Source organism: Acipenser ruthenus, chromosome 23 (assembly GCF_902713425.1).
Source record: "Acipenser ruthenus chromosome 23, fAciRut3.2 maternal haplotype, whole genome shotgun sequence".
Lineage (NCBI taxonomy): Eukaryota > Metazoa > Chordata > Actinopteri > Acipenseriformes > Acipenseridae > Acipenser > Acipenser ruthenus.
The window spans coordinates 10493834-10512251 of NC_081211.1; the positions used below are offsets into that span (position 1 = coordinate 10493834).

At 35.4% G+C, this 18418-nt stretch overlaps 6 non-coding genes across 6 annotated transcripts; all 6 read right to left on the reverse strand.

The window, feature by feature from the left end:
- Positions 1-684: 684 nt before the first annotated feature.
- trnay-gua (transfer RNA tyrosine (anticodon GUA)) lies at positions 685-756 on the reverse strand. The gene has a single exon. It is a non-coding gene; the product is annotated as a tRNA-Tyr (tRNA).
- Positions 757-5136: 4380 nt separating this feature from the next.
- trnac-gca (transfer RNA cysteine (anticodon GCA)) lies at positions 5137-5208 on the reverse strand. Its single transcript has one exon. It is a non-coding gene; the product is annotated as a tRNA-Cys (tRNA).
- A 5019-nt stretch (positions 5209-10227) lies between these two features.
- On the reverse strand, positions 10228-10299 carry trnac-gca (transfer RNA cysteine (anticodon GCA)). The gene has a single exon. It is a non-coding gene; the product is annotated as a tRNA-Cys (tRNA).
- Positions 10300-12781: 2482 nt separating this feature from the next.
- On the reverse strand, positions 12782-12853 carry trnac-gca (transfer RNA cysteine (anticodon GCA)). Its single transcript has one exon. It is a non-coding gene; the product is annotated as a tRNA-Cys (tRNA).
- A 2475-nt stretch (positions 12854-15328) lies between these two features.
- Positions 15329-15401, reverse strand: trnac-gca (transfer RNA cysteine (anticodon GCA)). Its single transcript has one exon. It is a non-coding gene; the product is annotated as a tRNA-Cys (tRNA).
- Positions 15402-18229: 2828 nt separating this feature from the next.
- Positions 18230-18301, reverse strand: trnac-gca (transfer RNA cysteine (anticodon GCA)). The gene has a single exon. It is a non-coding gene; the product is annotated as a tRNA-Cys (tRNA).
- Between the last annotated feature and the right edge of the window lie 117 nt (positions 18302-18418).

The window sequence follows — 18418 nt, forward strand, 5'->3', positions numbered from 1 at the left end:
AAAGGGACTTCACCTGATTAAAAATAAAACCTGAAAACTTCAAGCCCTACTTGTGTGTGTGTTCGGATTTACTTTTTCCGCAATACTGGTAATATTTAATTTATGCAATATTTAATTTATGCAAACTGCAGTTACTGACAGGCTTGATAATTGAGGCAATACTGAATCTTTCAGTTAATTCTTATGAAAAAATAAATAAAAAATTGGTGTATGCTACAGCCGGTAGATGGTGTCAAGTATTAAAAAAAAAATACTATTTGCAAAATAGTATTTACTAATTTCTATTGATAATATATTTCTGGCAACCTATTTTATGTTTGTATTTTAAATACATTTGGAGACCACTGTTGTCTTTTTAAATATTTTCCGTGACTATGTTGCCATCCTTGGCGTTCACTGTTAACCGAAAGGTTTGTGGTTTGAGCTCAAACAGGAACTCTTTTTTATATTAAACTGGCCAGCCAGATTGCCTTCCCAGGCGGCCTTCTCAAGAGAGGCCAAGCTTCTAATTTCTCCAGTTGTAAAGGGTGCGGTGGCCAAGTGGTAAGGTGTTTGGTCCCGTAAATTGAGGATCACGTCTTCAAACCCTGTCTGTACCTTGTTGCTGTCTTTGAAACACTATTTTTTGCTTCTAGCTGAAATCAAAAATGTTAACGTGCATTTTGTATTTTAATTTAGAAAAAAAGGGGACACTCGGATTTGAACCGGGGACCTCTTGATCTACAGTCAAATGCTCTACCACTGAGCTATACCCCCAACTCACTAGCCTATTCCAGCTATGCCCTTTTCTGCCAAGCACAACCAACGGTGCCGAGCTGCAGTTTCAGAAATGCAACCTATCAATGGCTAGTTATTTTTTACCTTGTGTCCCGCAGCAATATTTTTCAACAAAACATTCAAGAAGTATTGTATAAGGTCCGTCAAGTAATAGAATAACACGTTGTTATACATGTATCTCTTTGAAAACACTAAGCGAAATAGATAATAATCAGAAAATGCTTAACGTTTTTTATTTCAAGAAATTAAACTAAATACAAAATATAGTGTTGAAAAAAAGAGAGAAGCTTTATGGTTTCTGAAGTACGTTATAACGTTCCCCCAAATGTTCTGAAAACAAGGACACCAAGTCCAAGATGCCACTGTAACACATTTTTTAGTGCATTTTGTTTTTATTGGAAGAGAGTCAAATACAGCCAAAAAATGTCTGGTCATGGGGGGAGCATCCCACTGAAAAACACTCGGTCCTTCAAAGGGTTTAGCAAAGGTTGGTTTGCTTGAGCTCACCCTAGAAAAGTGGTTGTTACTTTATTTTTTAATATATTAAATTGAAAGCCACAGCTTGCCTTGTCAGACGTCTTTGACAGATTATTTAAGAAGTGCCATGCTTTGCATTCTTATGACAGTCATCATTTTCATGTTACGTATTCTTCATGGTAACAGTGAAGATGCTTTCCAAGTCAATTTCTATAAATATAAGGGGACACTCTGATATTCCTTTTTACATGTTATGTCCGAGATTGGTTAAATGTAATTTTTTATTAAATGTTTCCATTAAGATTCAACTCACAGCACAACAATTTGTTATCTTATGGTGCTGCTACAGTTGTATTGATTTAAAAACTACATACTATTAGCATGTGCCTTGTTTTATGGTTACTCCTTACTCAGCAATGCGACCATCGCTTCACTCTAATATGAACTCCATTGAATGTAAAACAAAGGCCCTGTCCACACTATGCCTTTAAACCGTATTAGTTGCGTTTAAGCCGGCTTAAAAGTGCTAAATACGGTTTGCGTCCACACTACGCAGCATTTAATATCGTACTCGAGACCACCTCAGGAGGTAGTCTCGAGTCCGGTTCTAATTAGATCGCATCAGGTAGTGCGGTTTATCAGAAGTGTGGACGCTGTAATACCAAACTACATGTTTTGTGTATCCTCCAATATCCCAAAATGCTTTGTGGTATGTTTGGCGAAATACTCAGAGCAGGCACCCGAAGGAGTTGCTATCACTGTACACTCCGCACTAGGTATTCATTTTTATGCTTCAAAAAATCTTTCAGGACATCTCTGTTAAACTAGTGGGGAAAATCGTATTTTTCTTGAATCGTACTTGTACTTGCTAGAACCAAAGTCATTGTATTTATCTTGCTCTTAACCGTATTATTACTTGTACTGTGATCCTTGAAATGTATTTTTGTTTACGACTGTAAGTCGCCCAGGATAAGGGCGGCTGCTAAGAAATAAATAAATAAATAAATAAATAAATAAATAAATAATAATAATAATAATAATAATAATAATAATAATAATAATAATAATAATAAATAAATAAACAAAAACACAGCGTTAAATTAGGCGACTGCAAAAATGAAATGCGAGTTAAAAGTAGGATCGGGAATGAACAAATTACGTATTTTGTCAGCTCTGTTTGAAATAAAATTAAGAGGACCAGAATTAGGCTCAGGCAAGATATGAAGGTAAAAACAAAGATTGTTTTGTAATTAGCAGCTTTTTCTGAGTTTAATTATAAAACAGAATCAGCTCATTTTGTTCAAAGGGACTTCACCTGATTAAAAATAAAACCTGAAAACTTCAAGCCCTACTTGTGTGTGTGTTTGGATTTACTTTTTCCGCAATACTGGTAATATTTAATTTATGCAATATTTAATTTATGCAAACTGCAGTTACTGACAGGCTTGATAATTGAGGCAATACTGAATCTTTCAATTAATTCTTATGAAAAAATAAATAAAAAATTGGTGTATGCTACAGCCGGTAGATGGTGTCAAGTATTTAAAAAAAAATACTATTTGCAAAATAGTATTTACTAATTTCTATTGATAATATATTTCTGGCAACCTATTTTATGTTTGTATTTTAAATACATTTGGAGACCACTGTTGTCTTTTTAAATATTTTCCGTGACTATGTTGCCATCCTTGGCGTTCACTGTTAACCGAAAGGTTTGTGGTTTGAGCTCAAACAGGAACTCTTTTTTATATTAAACTGGCCAGCCAGATTGCCTTCCCAGGCGGCCTTCTCAAGAGAGGCCAAGCTTCTAATTTCTCCAGTTGTAAAGGGTGCGGTGGCCAAGTGGTAAGGTGTTTGGTCCCGTAAATTGAGGATCACGTCTTCAAACCCTGTCTGTACCTTGTTGCTGTCTTTGAAACACTATTTTTTGCTTCTAGCTGAAATAAAAAATGTTAACGTGCATTTTGTATTTTAATTTAGAAAAAAAGGGGGCACTCGGATTTGAACCGGGGATTATTTAAGAAGCGCCATGCTTTGCATTCTTATGACAGTCATCATTTTCATGTTACGTATTCTTCATGGTAACAGTGAAGATGCTTTCCAAGTCAATTTCTATAAATATAAGGGGACACTCTGATATTCCTTTTTACATGTTATGTCCGAGATTGGTTAAATGTAATTTTTTATTAAATGTTTCCATTAAGATTCAACTCACAGCACAACAATTTGTTATCTTATGGTGCTGCTACAGTTGTATTGATTTAAAAACTACATACTATTAGCATGTGCCTTGTTTTATGGTTACTCCTTACTCAGCAATGCGACCATCGCTTCACTCTAATATGAACTCCATTGAATGTAAAACAAAGGCCCTGTCCACACTATGCCTTTAAACCGTATTAGTTGCGTTTAAGCCGGCTTAAAAGTGCTAAATACGGTTTGCGTCCACACTACGCAGCATTTAATATCGTACTCGAGACCACCTCAGGAGGTAGTCTCGAGTCCGGTTCTAATTAGATCGCATCAGGTAGTGCGGTTTATCAGAAGTGTGGACGCTGTAATACCAAACTACATGTTTTGTGTATCCTCCAATATCCCAAAATGCTTTGTGGTATGTTTGGCGAAATACTCAGAGCAGGCACCCGAAGGAGTTGCTATCACTGTACACTCCGCACTAGGTATTCATTTTTATGCTTCAAAAAATCTTTCAGGACATCTCTGTTAAACTAGTGGGGAAAATCGTATTTTTCTTGAATCGTACTTGTACTTGCTAGAACCAAAGTCATTGTATTTATCTTGCTCTTAACCGTATTATTACTTGTACTGTGATCCTTGAAATGTATTTTTGTTTACGACTGTAAGTCGCCCAGGATAAGGGCGGCTGCTAAGAAATAAATAAATAAATAAATAAATAAATAAATAAATAATAATAATAATAATAATAATAATAATAATAATAATAATAATAAATAAATAAACAAAAACACAGCGTTAAATTAGGCGACTGCAAAAATGAAATGCGAGTTAAAAGTAGGATCGGGAATGAACAAATTACGTATTTTGTCAGCTCTGTTTGAAATAAAATTAAGAGGACCAGAATTAGGCTCAGGCAAGATATGAAGGTAAAAACAAAGATTGTTTTGTAATTAGCAGCTTTTTCTGAGTTTAATTATAAAACAGAATCAGCTCATTTTGTTCAAAGGGACTTCACCTGATTAAAAATAAAACCTGAAAACTTCAAGCCCTACTTGTGTGTGTGTTCGGATTTACTTTTTCCGCAATACTGGTAATATTTAATTTATGCAATATTTAATTTATGCAAACTGCAGTTACTGACAGGCTTGATAATTGAGGCAATACTGAATCTTTCAATTAATTCTTATGAAAAAATAAATAAAAAATTGGTGTATGCTACAGCCGGTAGATGGTGTCAAGTATTTAAAAAAAAATACTATTTGCAAAATAGTATTTACTAATTTCTATTGATAATATATTTCTGGCAACCTATTTTATGTTTGTATTTTAAATACATTTGGAGACCACTGTTGTCTTTTTAAATATTTTCCGTGACTATGTTGCCATCCTTGGCGTTCACTGTTAACCGAAAGGTTTGTGGTTTGAGCTCAAACAGGAACTCTTTTTTATATTAAACTGGCCAGCCAGATTGCCTTCCCAGGCGGGCTTCTCAAGAGAGGCCAAGCTTCTAATTTCTCCAGTTGTAAAGGGTGCGGTGGCCAAGTGGTAAGGTGTTTGGTCCCGTAAATTGAGGATCACGTCTTCAAACCCTGTCTGTACCTTGTTGCTGTCTTTGAAACACTATTTTTTGCTTCTAGCTGAAATAAAAAATGTTAACGTGCATTTTGTATTTTAATTTAGAAAAAAAGGGGGCACTCGGATTTGAACCGGGGACCTCTTGATCTGCAGTCAAATGCTCTACTACTGAGCTATACCCCCAACTCACTAGCCTATTCCAGCTATGCCCTTTTCTGCCAAGCACAACCAACGGTGCCGAGCTGCAGTTTCAGAAATGCAACCTATCAATGGCTAGTTATTTTTTACCTTGTGTCCCGCAGCAATATTTTTCAACAAAACATTCAAGAAGTATTGTATAAGGTCCGTCAAGTAATAGAATAACACGTTGTTATACATATATCTCTTTGAAAACACTAAGCGAAATAGATAATAATCAGAAAATGCTTAACGTTTTTTATTTCAAGAAATTAAACTAAATACAAAATATAGTGTTGAAAAAAAGAGAGAAGATTTATGGTTTCTGAAGTACGTTATAACGTTCCCCAAAATGTTCTGAAAACAAGGACACCAAGTCCAAGATGCCACTGTAACACATTTTTTAGTGCATTTTGTTTTTATTGGAAGAGAGTCAAATACAGCCAAAAAATGTCTGGTCATGGGGGGAGCATCCCACTGAAAAACACTCGGTCCTTCAAAGGGTTTAGCAAAGGTTGGTTTGCTTGAGCTCACCCTAGAAAAGTGGTTGTTACTTTATTTTTTAATATATTAAATTGAAAGCCACAGCTTGCCTTGTCAGACGTCTTTGACAGATTATTTAAGAAGCGCCATGCTTTGCATTCTTATGACAGTCATCATTTTCATGTTACGTATTCTTCATGGTAACAGTGAAGATGCTTTCCAAGTCAATTTCTATAAATATAAGGGGACACTCTGATATTCCTTTTTACATGTTATGTCCGAGATTGGTTAAATGTAATTTTTTATTAAATGTTTCCATTAAGATTCAACTCACAGCACAACAATTTGTTATCTTATGGTGCTGCTACAGTTGTATTGATTTAAAAACTACATACTATTAGCATGTGCCTTGTTTTATGGTTACTCCTTACTCAGCAATGCGACCATAGCTTCACTCTAATATGAACTCCATTGAATGTAAAACAAAGGCCCTGTCCACACTATGCCTTTAAACCGTATTAGTTGCGTTTAAGCCGGCTTAAAAGTGCTAAATACGGTTTGCGTCCACACTACGCAGCATTTAATATCGTACTCGAGACCACCTCAGGAGGTAGTCTCGAGTCCGGTTCTAATTAGATCGCATCAGGTAGTGCGGTTTATCAGAAGTGTGGACGCTGTAATACCAAACTACATGTTTTGTGTATCCTCCAATATCCCAAAATGCTTTGTGGTATGTTTGGCGAAATACTCAGAGCAGGCGCCTGAAGGAGTTGCTATCACTGTACACTCCGCACTAGGTATTCATTTTTATGCTTCAAAAAATCTTTCAGGACATCTCTGTTAAACTAGTGGGGAAAATCGTATTTTTCTTGAATCGTACTTGTACTTGCTAGAACCAAAGTCATTGTATTTATCTTGCTCTTAACCGTATTATTACTTGTACTGTGATCCTTGAAATGTATTTTTGTTTACGACTGTAAGTCGCCCAGGATAAGGGCGGCTGCTAAGAAATAAATAAATAAATAAATAAATAAATAAATAAATAATAATAATAATAATAATAATAATAATAATAATAATAATAAATAAACAAAAACACAGCGTTAATTTAGGCGACTGCAAAAATGAAATGCGAGTTAAAAGTAGGATCGGGAATGAACAAATTACGTAATTTGTCAGCTCTGTTTGAAATAAAATTAAGAGGACGAGAACTAGGCTCAGGCAAGATATGAAGGTAAAAACAAAGATTGTTTTGTAATTAACAGCTTTTTCTGAGTTTAATTATAAAACAGAATCAGCTCAATTTGTTTAAAGGGACTTCACCTGATTAAAAATAAAACCTGAAAACTTCAAGCCCTACTTGTGTGTGTGTTCGGATTTACTTTTTCCGCAATACTGGTAATATTTAATTTATGCAATATTTAATTTATGCAAACTGCAGTTACTGACAGGCTTGATAATTGAGGCAATACTGAATCTTTCAGTTAATTCTTATGAAAAAATAAATAAAAAATTGGTGTATGCTACAGCTGGTAGATGGTGTCAAGTATTAAAAAAAAAAATACTATTTGCAAAATAGTATTTACTAATTTCTATTGATAATATATTTCTGGCAACCTATTTTATGTTTGTATTTTAAATACATTTGGAGACCACTGTTGTCTTTTTAAATATTTTCCGTGACTATGTTGCCATCCTTGGCGTTCACTGTTAACCGAAAGGTTTGTGGTTTGAGCTCAAACAGGAACTCTTTTTTATATTAAACTGGCCAGCCAGATTGCCTTTCCAGGCGGCCTTCTCAAGAGAGGCCAAGCTTCTAATTTCTCCAGTTGTAAAGGGTGCGGTGGCCAAGTGGTAAGATGTTTGGTCCTGTAAATTGAGGATCACGTCTTCAAACCCTGTCTGTACCTTGTTGCTGTCTTTGAAACACTATTTTTTGCTTCTAGCTGAAATAAAAAATGTTAACGTGCATTTTGTATTTTAATTTAGAAAAAAAGGGGGCACTCGAATTTGAGCCGGGGACCTCTTGATCTGCAGTCAAATGCTCTACCTCTGAGCTATACCCCCGACTCACTAGCCTATTCCAGCTATGCCCTTTTCTGCCAAGCACAACCAACGGTGCCGAGCTGCAGTTTCAGAAATGCAACCTATCAATGGCTAGTTATTTTTTACCTTGTGTCCCGCAGCAATATTTTTCAACAAAACATTCAAGAAGTATTGTATAAGGTCCGTCAAGTAATAGAATAACACGTTGTTATACATGTATCTCTTTGAAAACACTAAGCGAAATAGATAATAATCAGAAAATGCTTAACGTTTTTTATTTCAAGAAATTAACTAAATACAAAATATAGTGTTGAAAAAAAGAGAGAAGCTTTATGGTTTCTGAAGTACGTTATAACGTTCCCCAAAATGTTCTGAAAACAAGGACACCAAGTCCAAGATGCCACTGAAACACATTTTTTAGTGCATTTTGTTTTTATTGGAATAGAGTCAAATACAGCCAAAAAATGTCTGGTCATGGGGGGAGCATCCCACTGAAAAACACTCGGTCCTTCAAAGGGTTTAGCAAAGGTTGGTTTGCTTGAGCTCACCCTAGAAAAGTGGTTGTTACTTTATTTTTTAATATATTAAATTGAAAGCCACAGCTTGCCTTGTCAGACGTCTTTGACAGATTATTTAAGAAGCGCCATGCTTTGCATTCTTATGACAGTCATCATTTTCATGTTACGTATTCTTCATGGTAACAGTGAAGATGCTTTCCAAGTCAATTTCTATAAATATAAGGGGACACTCTGATATTCCTTTTTACATGTTATGTCCGAGATTGGTTAAATGTAATTTTTTATTAAATGTTTCCATTAAGATTCAACTCACAGCACAACAATTTGTTATCTTATGGTGCTGCTACAGTTGTATTGATTTAAAAACTACATACTATTAGCATGTGCCTTGTTTTATGGTTACTCCTTACTCAGCAATGCGACCATAGCTTCACTCTAATATGAACTCCATTGAATGTAAAACAAAGGCCCTGTCCACACTATGCCTTTAAACCGTATTAGTTGCGTTTAAGCCGGCTTAAAAGTGCTAAATACGGTTTGCGTCCACACTACGCAGCATTTAATATCGTACTCGAGACCACCTCAGGAGGTAGTCTCGAGTCCGGTTCTAATTAGATCGCATCAGGTAGTGCGGTATATCAGAAGTGTGGACGCTGTAATACCAAACTACATGTTTTGTGTATCCTCCAATATCCCAAAATGCTTTGTGGTATGTTTGGCGAAATACTCAGAGCAGGCGCCCGAAGGAGTTGCTATCACTGTACACTCCGCACTAGGTATTCATTTTTATGCTTCAAAAAATCTTTCAGGACATCTCTGTTAAACTAGTGGGGAAAATCGTATTTTTCTTGAATCGTACTTGTACTTGCTAGAACCAAAGTCATTGTATTTATCTTGCTCTTAACCGTATTATTACTTGTACTGTGATCCTTGAAATGTATTTTTGTTTACGACTGTAAGTCGCCCAGGATAAGAGCGGCTGCTAAGAAATAAATAAATAAATAAATAAATAAATAATAATAATAATAATAATAATAATAATAATAATAATAATAATAATAATAAATAAATAAACAAAAACACAGCGTTAAATTAGGCGACTGTAAAAATGAAATGCGAGTTAAAAGTAGGATCGGGAATGAACAAATTACGTATTTTGTCAGCTCTGTTTGAAATAAAATTAAGAGGACCAGAATTAGGCTCAGGCAAGATATGAAGGTAAAAACAAAGATTGTTTTGTAATTAACAGCTTTTTCTGAGTTTAATTCTAAAACAGAATCAGCTCAATTTGTTTAAAGGGACTTCACCTGATTAAAAATAAAAGCTGAAAACTTCAAGCCCTACTTGTGTGTGTGTTCGGATTTACTTTTTCCGCAATACTGGTAATATTTAATTTATGCAATATTTAATTTATGCAAACTGCAGTTACTGACAGGCTTGATAATTGAGGCAATATTGAATCTTTCAGTTAATTCTTATGAAAAAATAAATAAAAAATTGGTGTATGCTACAGCCGGTAGATGGTGTCAAGTATTAAAAAAAAAATACTATTTGCAAAATAGTATTTACTAATTTCTATTGATAATATATTTCTGGCAACCTATTTTATGTTTGTATTTTAAATACATTTGGAGACCACTGTTGTCTTTTTAAATATTTTCCGTGACTATGTTGCCATCCTTGGCGTTCACTGTTAACCGAAAGGTTTGTGGTTTGAGCTCAAACAGGAACTCTTTTTTATATTAAACTGGCCAGCCAGATTGCCTTCCCAGGCGGCCTTCTCAAGAGAGGCCAAGCTTCTAATTTCTCCAGTTGTAAAGGGTGCGGTGGCCAAGTGGTAAGGTGTTTGGTCCCGTAAATTGAGGATCACGTCTTCAAACCCTGTCTGTACCTTGTTGCTGTCTTTGAAACACTATTTTTTGCTTCTAGCTGAAATAAAAAATGTTAACGTGCATTTTGTATTTTAATTTAGAAAAAAAGGGGGCACTCGGATTTGAACCGGGGACCTCTTGATCTGCAGTCAAATGCTCTACCACTGAGCTATACCCCCAACTCACTAGCCTATTCCAGCTATGCCCTTTTCTGCCAAGCACAACCAACGGTGCCGAGCTGCAGTTTCAGAAATGCAACCTATCAATGGCTAGTTATTTTTTACCTTGTGTCCCGCAGCAATATTTTTCAACAAAACATTCAAGAAGTATTGTATAAGGTCCGTCAAGTAATAGAATAACACGTTGTTATACATGTATCTCTTTGAAAACACTAAGCGAAATAGATAATAATCAGAAAATGCTTAACGTTTTTTATTTCAAGAAATTAAACTAAATACAAAATATAGTGTTGAAAAAAAGAGAGAAGCTTTATGGTTTCTGAAGTACGTTATAACGTTCCCCAAAATGTTCTGAAAACAAGGACACCAAGTCCAAGATGCCACTGTAACACATTTTTTAGTGCATTTTGTTTTTATTGGAAGAGAGTCAAATACAGCCAAAAAATGTCTGGTCATGGGGGGAGCATCCCACTGAAAAACACTCGGTCCTTCAAAGGGTTTAGCAAAGGTTGGTTTGCTTGAGCTCACCCTAGAAAAGTGGTTGTTACTTTATTTTTTAATATATTAAATTGAAAGCCACAGCTTGCCTTGTCAGACGTCTTTGACAGATTATTTAAGAAGCGCCATGCTTTGCATTCTTATGACAGTCATCATTTTCATGTTACGTATTCTTCATGGTAACAGTGAAGATGCTTTCCAAGTCAATTTCTATAAATATAAGGGGACACTCTGATATTCCTTTTTACATGTTATGTCCGAGATTGGTTAAATGTAATTTTTTATTAAATGTTTCCATTAAGATTCAACTCACAGCACAACAATTTGTTATCTTATGGTGCTGCTACAGTTGTATTGATTTAAAAACTACATACTATTAGCATGTGCCTTGTTTTATGGTTACTCCTTACTCAGCAATGCGACCATAGCTTCACTCTAATATGAACTCCATTGAATGTAAAACAAAGGCCCTGTCCACACTATGCCTTTAAACCGTATTAGTTGCGTTTAAGCCGGCTTAAAAGTGCTAAATACGGTTTGCGTCCACACTACGCAGCATTTAATATCGTACTCGAGACCACCTCAGGAGGTAGTCTCGAGTCCGGTTCTAATTAGATCGCATCAGGTAGTGCGGTATATCAGAAGTGTGGACGCTGTAATACCAAACTACATGTTTTGTGTATCCTCCAATATCCCAAAATGCTTTGTGGTATGTTTGGCGAAATACTCAGAGCAGGCGCCCGAAGGAGTTGCTATCACTGTACACTCCGCACTAGGTATTCATTTTTATGCTTCAAAAAATCTTTCAGGACATCTCTGTTAAACTAGTGGGGAAAATCGTATTTTTCTTGAATCGTACTTGTACTTGCTAGAACCAAAGTCATTGTATTTATCTTGCTCTTAACCGTATTATTACTTGTACTGTGATCCTTGAAATGTATTTTTGTTTACGACTGTAAGTCGCCCAGGATAAGAGCGGCTGCTAAGAAATAAATAAATAAATAAATAAATAAATAAATAAATAAATAATAATAATAATAATAATAATAATAATAATAATAATAATAATAAATAAATAAACAAAAACACAGCGTTAAATTAGGCGACTGTAAAAATGAAATGCGAGTTAAAAGTAGGATCGGGAATGAACAAATTACGTATTTTGTCAGCTCTGTTTGAAATAAAATTAAGAGGACCAGAATTAGGCTCAGGCAAGATATGAAGGTAAAAACAAAGATTGTTTTGTAATTAACAGCTTTTTCTGAGTTTAATTCTAAAACAGAATCAGCTCAATTTGTTTAAAGGGACTTCACCTGATTAAAAATAAAAGCTGAAAACTTCAAGCCCTACTTGTGTGTGTGTTCGGATTTACTTTTTCCGCAATACTGGTAATATTTAATTTATGCAATATTTAATTTATGCAAACTGCAGTTACTGACAGGCTTGATAATTGAGGCAATATTGAATCTTTCAGTTAATTCTTATGAAAAAATAAATAAAAAATTGGTGTATGCTACAGCCGGTAGATGGTGTCAAGTATTAAAAAAAAAATACTATTTGCAAAATAGTATTTACTAATTTCTATTGATAATATATTTCTGGCAACCTATTTTATGTTTGTATTTTAAATACATTTGGAGACCACTGTTGTCTTTTTAAATATTTTCCGTGACTATGTTGCCATCCTTGGCGTTCACTGTTAACCGAAAGGTTTGTGGTTTGAGCTCAAACAGGAACTCTTTTTTATATTAAACTGGCCAGCCAGATTGCCTTCCCAGGCGGCCTTCTCAAGAGAGGCCAAGCTTCTAATTTCTCCAGTTGTAAAGGGTGCGGTGGCCAAGTGGTAAGGTGTTTGGTCCCGTAAATTGAGGATCACGTCTTCAAACCCTGTCTGTACCTTGTTGCTGTCTTTGAAACACTATTTTTTGCTTCTAGCTGAAATAAAAAATGTTAACGTGCATTTTGTATTTTAATTTAGAAAAAAAGGGGGCACTCGGATTTGAACCGGGGACCTCTTGATCTGCAGTCAAATGCTCTACCACTGAGCTATACCCCCAACTCACTAGCCTATTCCAGCTATGCCCTTTTCTGCCAAGCACAACCAACGGTGCCGAGCTGCAGTTTCAGAAATGCAACCTATCAATGGCTAGTTATTTTTTACCTTGTGTCCCGCAGCAATATTTTTCAACAAAACTTTCAAGAAGTATTGTATAAGGTCCGTCAAGTAATAGAATAACACGTTGTTATACATGTATCTCTTTGAAAACACTAAGCGAAATAGATAATAATCAGAAAATGCTTAACGTTTTTTTATTTCAAGAAATTAAACTAAATACAAAATATAGTGTTGAAAAAAAGAGAGAAGCTTTATGGTTTCTGAAGTACGTTATAACGTTCCCCAAAATGTTCTGAAAACAAGGACACCAAGTCCAAGATGCCACTGTAACACATTTTTTAGTGCATTTTGTTTTTATTGGAAGAGAGTCAAATACAGCCAAAAAATGTCTGGTCATGGGGGGAGCATCCCACTGAAAAACACTCGGTCCTTCAAAGGGTTTAGCAAAGGTTGGTTTGCTTGAGCTCACCCTAGAAAAGTGGTTGTTACTTTATTTTTTAATATATTAAATTGAAAGCCACAGCTTGCCTTGTCAGACGTCTTTGACAGATTATTTAAGAAGCGCCATGCTTTGCATTCTTATGACAGTCATCATTTTCATGTTACGTATTCTTCATGGTAACAGTGAAGATGCTTTCCAAGTCAATTTCTATAAATATAAGGGGACACTCTGATATTCCTTTTTACATGTTATGTCCGAGATTGGTTAAATGTAATTTTTTATTAAATGTTTCCATTAAGATTCAACTCACAGCACAACAATTTGTTATCTTATGGTGCTGCTACAGTTGTATTGATTTAAAAACTACATACTATTAGCATGTGCCTTGTTTTATGGTTACTCCTTACTCAGCAATGCGACCATAGCTTCACTCTAATATGAACTCCATTGAATGTAAAACAAAGGCCCTGTCCACACTATGCCTTTAAACCGTATTAGTTGCGTTTAAGCCGGCTTAAAAGTGCTAAATACGGTTTGCGTCCACACTACGCAGCATTTAATATCGTACTCGAGACCACCTCAGGAGGTAGTCTCGAGTCCGGTTCTAATTAGATCGCATCAGGTAGTGCGGTTTATCAGAAGTGTGGACGCTGTAATACCAAACTACATGTTTTGTGTATCCTCCAATATCCCAAAATGCTTTGTGGTATGTTTGGCGAAATACTCAGAGCAGGTGCCCGAAGGAGTTGCTATCACTGTACACTCCGCACTAGGTATTCATTTTTATGCTTCAAAAAATCTTTCAGGACATCTCTGTTAAACTAGTGGGGAAAATCATATTTTTCTTGAATCGTACTTGTACTTGCTAGAACCAAAGTCATTGTATTTATCTTGCTCTTAACCGTATTATTACTTGTACTGTGATCCTTGAAATGTATTTTTGTTTACGACTGTAAGTCGCCCAGGATAAGAGCGGCTGCTAAGAAAGAAAGAAATAAATAAATAAATAAATAAATAAATAAATAAATAATAATAATAATAATAATAATAATAATAATAAATAAATAAACAAAAACACAGCGTTAAATTAGGCGACTGCAAAAATGAAATGCGAGTTAAAAGTAGGATCGGGAATGAACAAATTACGTATTTTGTCAGCTCTGTTTGAAATAAAATTAAGAGGACCAGAATTAGGCTCAGGCAAGATATGAAGGTAAAAACAAAGATTGTTTTGTAATTAACAGCTTTTTCTGAGTTTAATTCTAAAACAGAATCAGCTCAATTTGTTTAAAGGGACTTCACCTGATTAAAAATAAAAGCTGAAAACTTCAAGCCCTACTTGTGTGTGTGTTCGGATTTACTTTTTCCGCAATACTGGTAATATTTAATTTATGCAATATTTAATTTATGCAAACTGCAGTTACTGACAGGCTTGATAATTGAGGCAATACTGAATCTTTCAGTTAATTCTTATGAAAAAATAAATAAAAAATTGGTGTATGCTACAGCCGGTAGATGGTGTCAAGTATTAAAAAAAAAATACTATTTGCAAAATAGTATTTACTAATTTCTATTGATAATATATTTCTGGCAACCTATTTTATGTTTGTATTTTAAATACATTCGGAGACCACTGTTGTCTTTTTAAATATTTTCCGTGACTATGTTGCCATCCTTGGCGTTCACTGTTAACCGAAAGGTTTGTGGTTTGAGCTCAAACAGGAACTCTTTTTTATATTAAACTGGCCAGCCAGATTGCCTTCCCAGGCGGCCTTCTCAAGAGAGGCCAAGCTTCTAATTTCTCCAGTTGTAAAGGGTGCGGTGGCCAAGTGGTAAGGTGTTTGGTCCCGTAAATTGAGGATCACGTCTTCAAACCCTGTCTGTACCTTGTTGCTGTCTTTGAAACACTATTTTTTGCTTCTAGCTGAAATAAAAAATGTTAACGTGCATTTTGTATTTTAATTTAGAAAAAAAGGGGGCACTCGGATTTGAACCGGGGAACCTCTTGATCTGCAGTCAAATGCTCTACCACTGAGCTATACCCCCGACTCACTAGCCTGTTCCAGCTATGCCCTTTTCTGCCAAGCACAACCAACTGTTCCGAGCTGCAGTTTCAGAAATGCAACCTATCAATGGCTAGTTATTTTTTACCTTGTGTCCCGCAGCAATATTTTTCAACAAAACTTTCAAGAAGTATTGTATAAGGTCCGTCAAGTAATAGAATAACACGTTGTTATACATGTATCTCTTTGAAAACACTAAGCGAAATAGATAATAATCAGAAAATGCTTAACGTTTTTTATTTCAAGAAATTAAACTAAATACAAAATATAGTGTTGAAAAAAAGAGAGAAGCTTTATGGTTTCTGAAGTACGTTATAACGTTCCCCAAAATGTTCTGAAAACAAGGACACCAAGTCCAAGATGCCACTGTAACACATTTTTTAGTGCATTTTGTTTTTATTGGAAGAGAGTCAAATACAGCCAAAAAATGTCTGGTCATGGGGGGAGCATCCCACTGAAAAACACTCGGTCCTTCAAAGGGTTTAGCAAAGGTTGGTTTGCTTGAGCTCACCCTAGAAAAGTGGTTGTTACTTTATTTTTTAATATATTAAATTGAAAGCCACAGCTTGCCTTGTCAGACGTCTTTGACAGATTATTTAAGAAGCGCCATGCTTTGCATTCTTATGACAGTCATCATTTTCATGTTACGTATTCTTCATGGTAACAGTGAAGATGCTTTCCAAGTCAATTTCTATAAATATAAGGGGACACTCTGATATTCCTTTTTACATGTTATGTCCGAGATTGGTTAAATGTAATTTTTTATTAAATGTTTCCATTAAGATTCAACTCACAGCACAACAATTTGTTATCTTATGGTGCTGCTACAGTTGTATTGATTTAAAAACTACATACTATTAGCATGTGCCTTGTTTTATGGTTACTCCTTACTCAGCAATGCGACCATAGCTTCACTCTAATATGAACTCCATTGAATGTAAAACAAAGGCCCTGTCCACACTATGCCTTTAAACCGTATTAGTTGCGTTTAAGCCGGCTTAAAAGTGCTAAATACGGTTTGCGTCCACACTACGCAGCATTTAATACCGTACTCGAGACCACCTCAGGAGGTAGTCTCGAGTCCGGTTCTAATTAGATCGCATCAGGTAGTGCGGTTTATCAGAAGTGTGGACGCTGTAATACCAAACTACATGTTTTGTGTATCCTCCAATATCCCAAAATGCTTTGTGGTATGTTTGGTGAAATACTCAGAGCAGGCGCCTGAAGGAGTTGCTATCACTGTACACTCCGCACTAGGTATTCATTTTTATGCTTCAAAAAATCTTTCAGGACATCTCTGTTAAACTAGTGGGGAAAATCGTATTTTTCTTGAATCGTACTTGTACTTGCTAGAACCAAAGTCATTGTATTTATCTTGCTCTTAACCGTATTATTACTTGTACTGTGATCCTTGAAATGTATTTTTGTTTACGACTGTAAGTCGCCCAGGATAAGGGCGGCTGCTAATAAATAAATAAATAAATAAATTAATTAATTAATTAATAAATAATAATAATAATAATAATAATAATAATAATAATAAATAAATAAATAAACAAAAACACAGCGTTAAATTAGGCGACTGCAAAAATGAAATGCGAGTTAAAAGTAGGATCGGGAATGAACAAATTACGTATTTTGTCAGCTCTGTTTGAAATAAAATTAAGAGGACCAGAATTAGGCTCAGGCAAGATATGAAGGTAAAAACAAAGATTGTTTTGTAATTCAAACTGATTAACTCTCTGATTCAAACATTCAAAATCCTAAAAGGTATAGACAATGTCAACCCGGGGGACTTCTTTGACTTGAAAAAAGAAAAAAGGACCAGGGGTCATAAATGGAGATTAGATAAAGGGGCATTCAGAACAGAAAATAGGAGGCCCTTTTTTACACAGAGAATTGTGAGGGTCTGGAACCAACTCCCCAGTAATGTTGTTGAAGCTGACACCCTGGGATCCTTCAAGAAGCTGCTTGATGAGATTCTGGGATCAATAAGCTACTAACAACCAAACGAGCAAGATGGGCTGAATGGCCTCCTCTCGTTTGTAAACTTTCTTATGTTCTTATGTTCTTAATTAACAGCTTTTTCTGAGTTTAATTCTAAAACAGAATCACCTCAATTTGTTTAAAGGGACTTCACCTGATTAAAAATAAAACCTGAAAACTTCAAGCCCTACTTGTGTGTGTGTTCGGATTTACTTTTTCCGCAATACTGGTAATATTTAATTTATGCAATATTTAATTTATGCAAACTGCAGTTACTGACAGGCTTGATAATTGAGGCAATACTGAATCTTTCAGTTAATTCTTATGAAAAAATAAATAAAAAATTGGTGTATGCTACAGCCGGTAGATGGTGTCAAGTATTAAAAAAAAAATACTATTTGCAAAATAGTATTTACTAATTTCTATTGATAATATATTACTGGCAACCTATTTTATGTTTGTATTTTAAATACATTTGGAGACCACTGTTGTCTTTTTAAATATTTTCCGTGACTATGTTGCCATCCTTGGCGTTCACTGTTAACCGAAAGGTTTGTGGTTTGAGCTCAAACAGGAACTCTTTTTTATATTAAACTGGCCAGCCAGATTGCCTTCCCAGGCGGCCTTCTCAAGAGAGGCCAAGCTTCTAATTTCTCCAGTTGTAAAGGGTGCGGTGGCCAAGTGGTAAGGTGTTTGGTCCTGTAAATTGAGGATCACGTCTTCAAACCCTGTCTGTACCTTGTTGCTGTCTTTGAAACACTATTTTTTGCTTCTAGCTGAAATATAAAATGTTAACGTGCATTTTGTATTTTAATTTAGAAAAAAAGGGGGCACTCGGATTTGAACCGGGGACCTCTTGATCTGCAGTCAAATGCTCTACCACTGAGCTATACCCCCAATTCACTAGCCTGTTGAAGCTATGCCCTTTTCTGCCAAGCACAACCAACGGTGCCGAGCTGCAGTTTCAGAAATGCAACCTATCAATGGCTAGTTATTTTTTACCTTGTGTCCCGC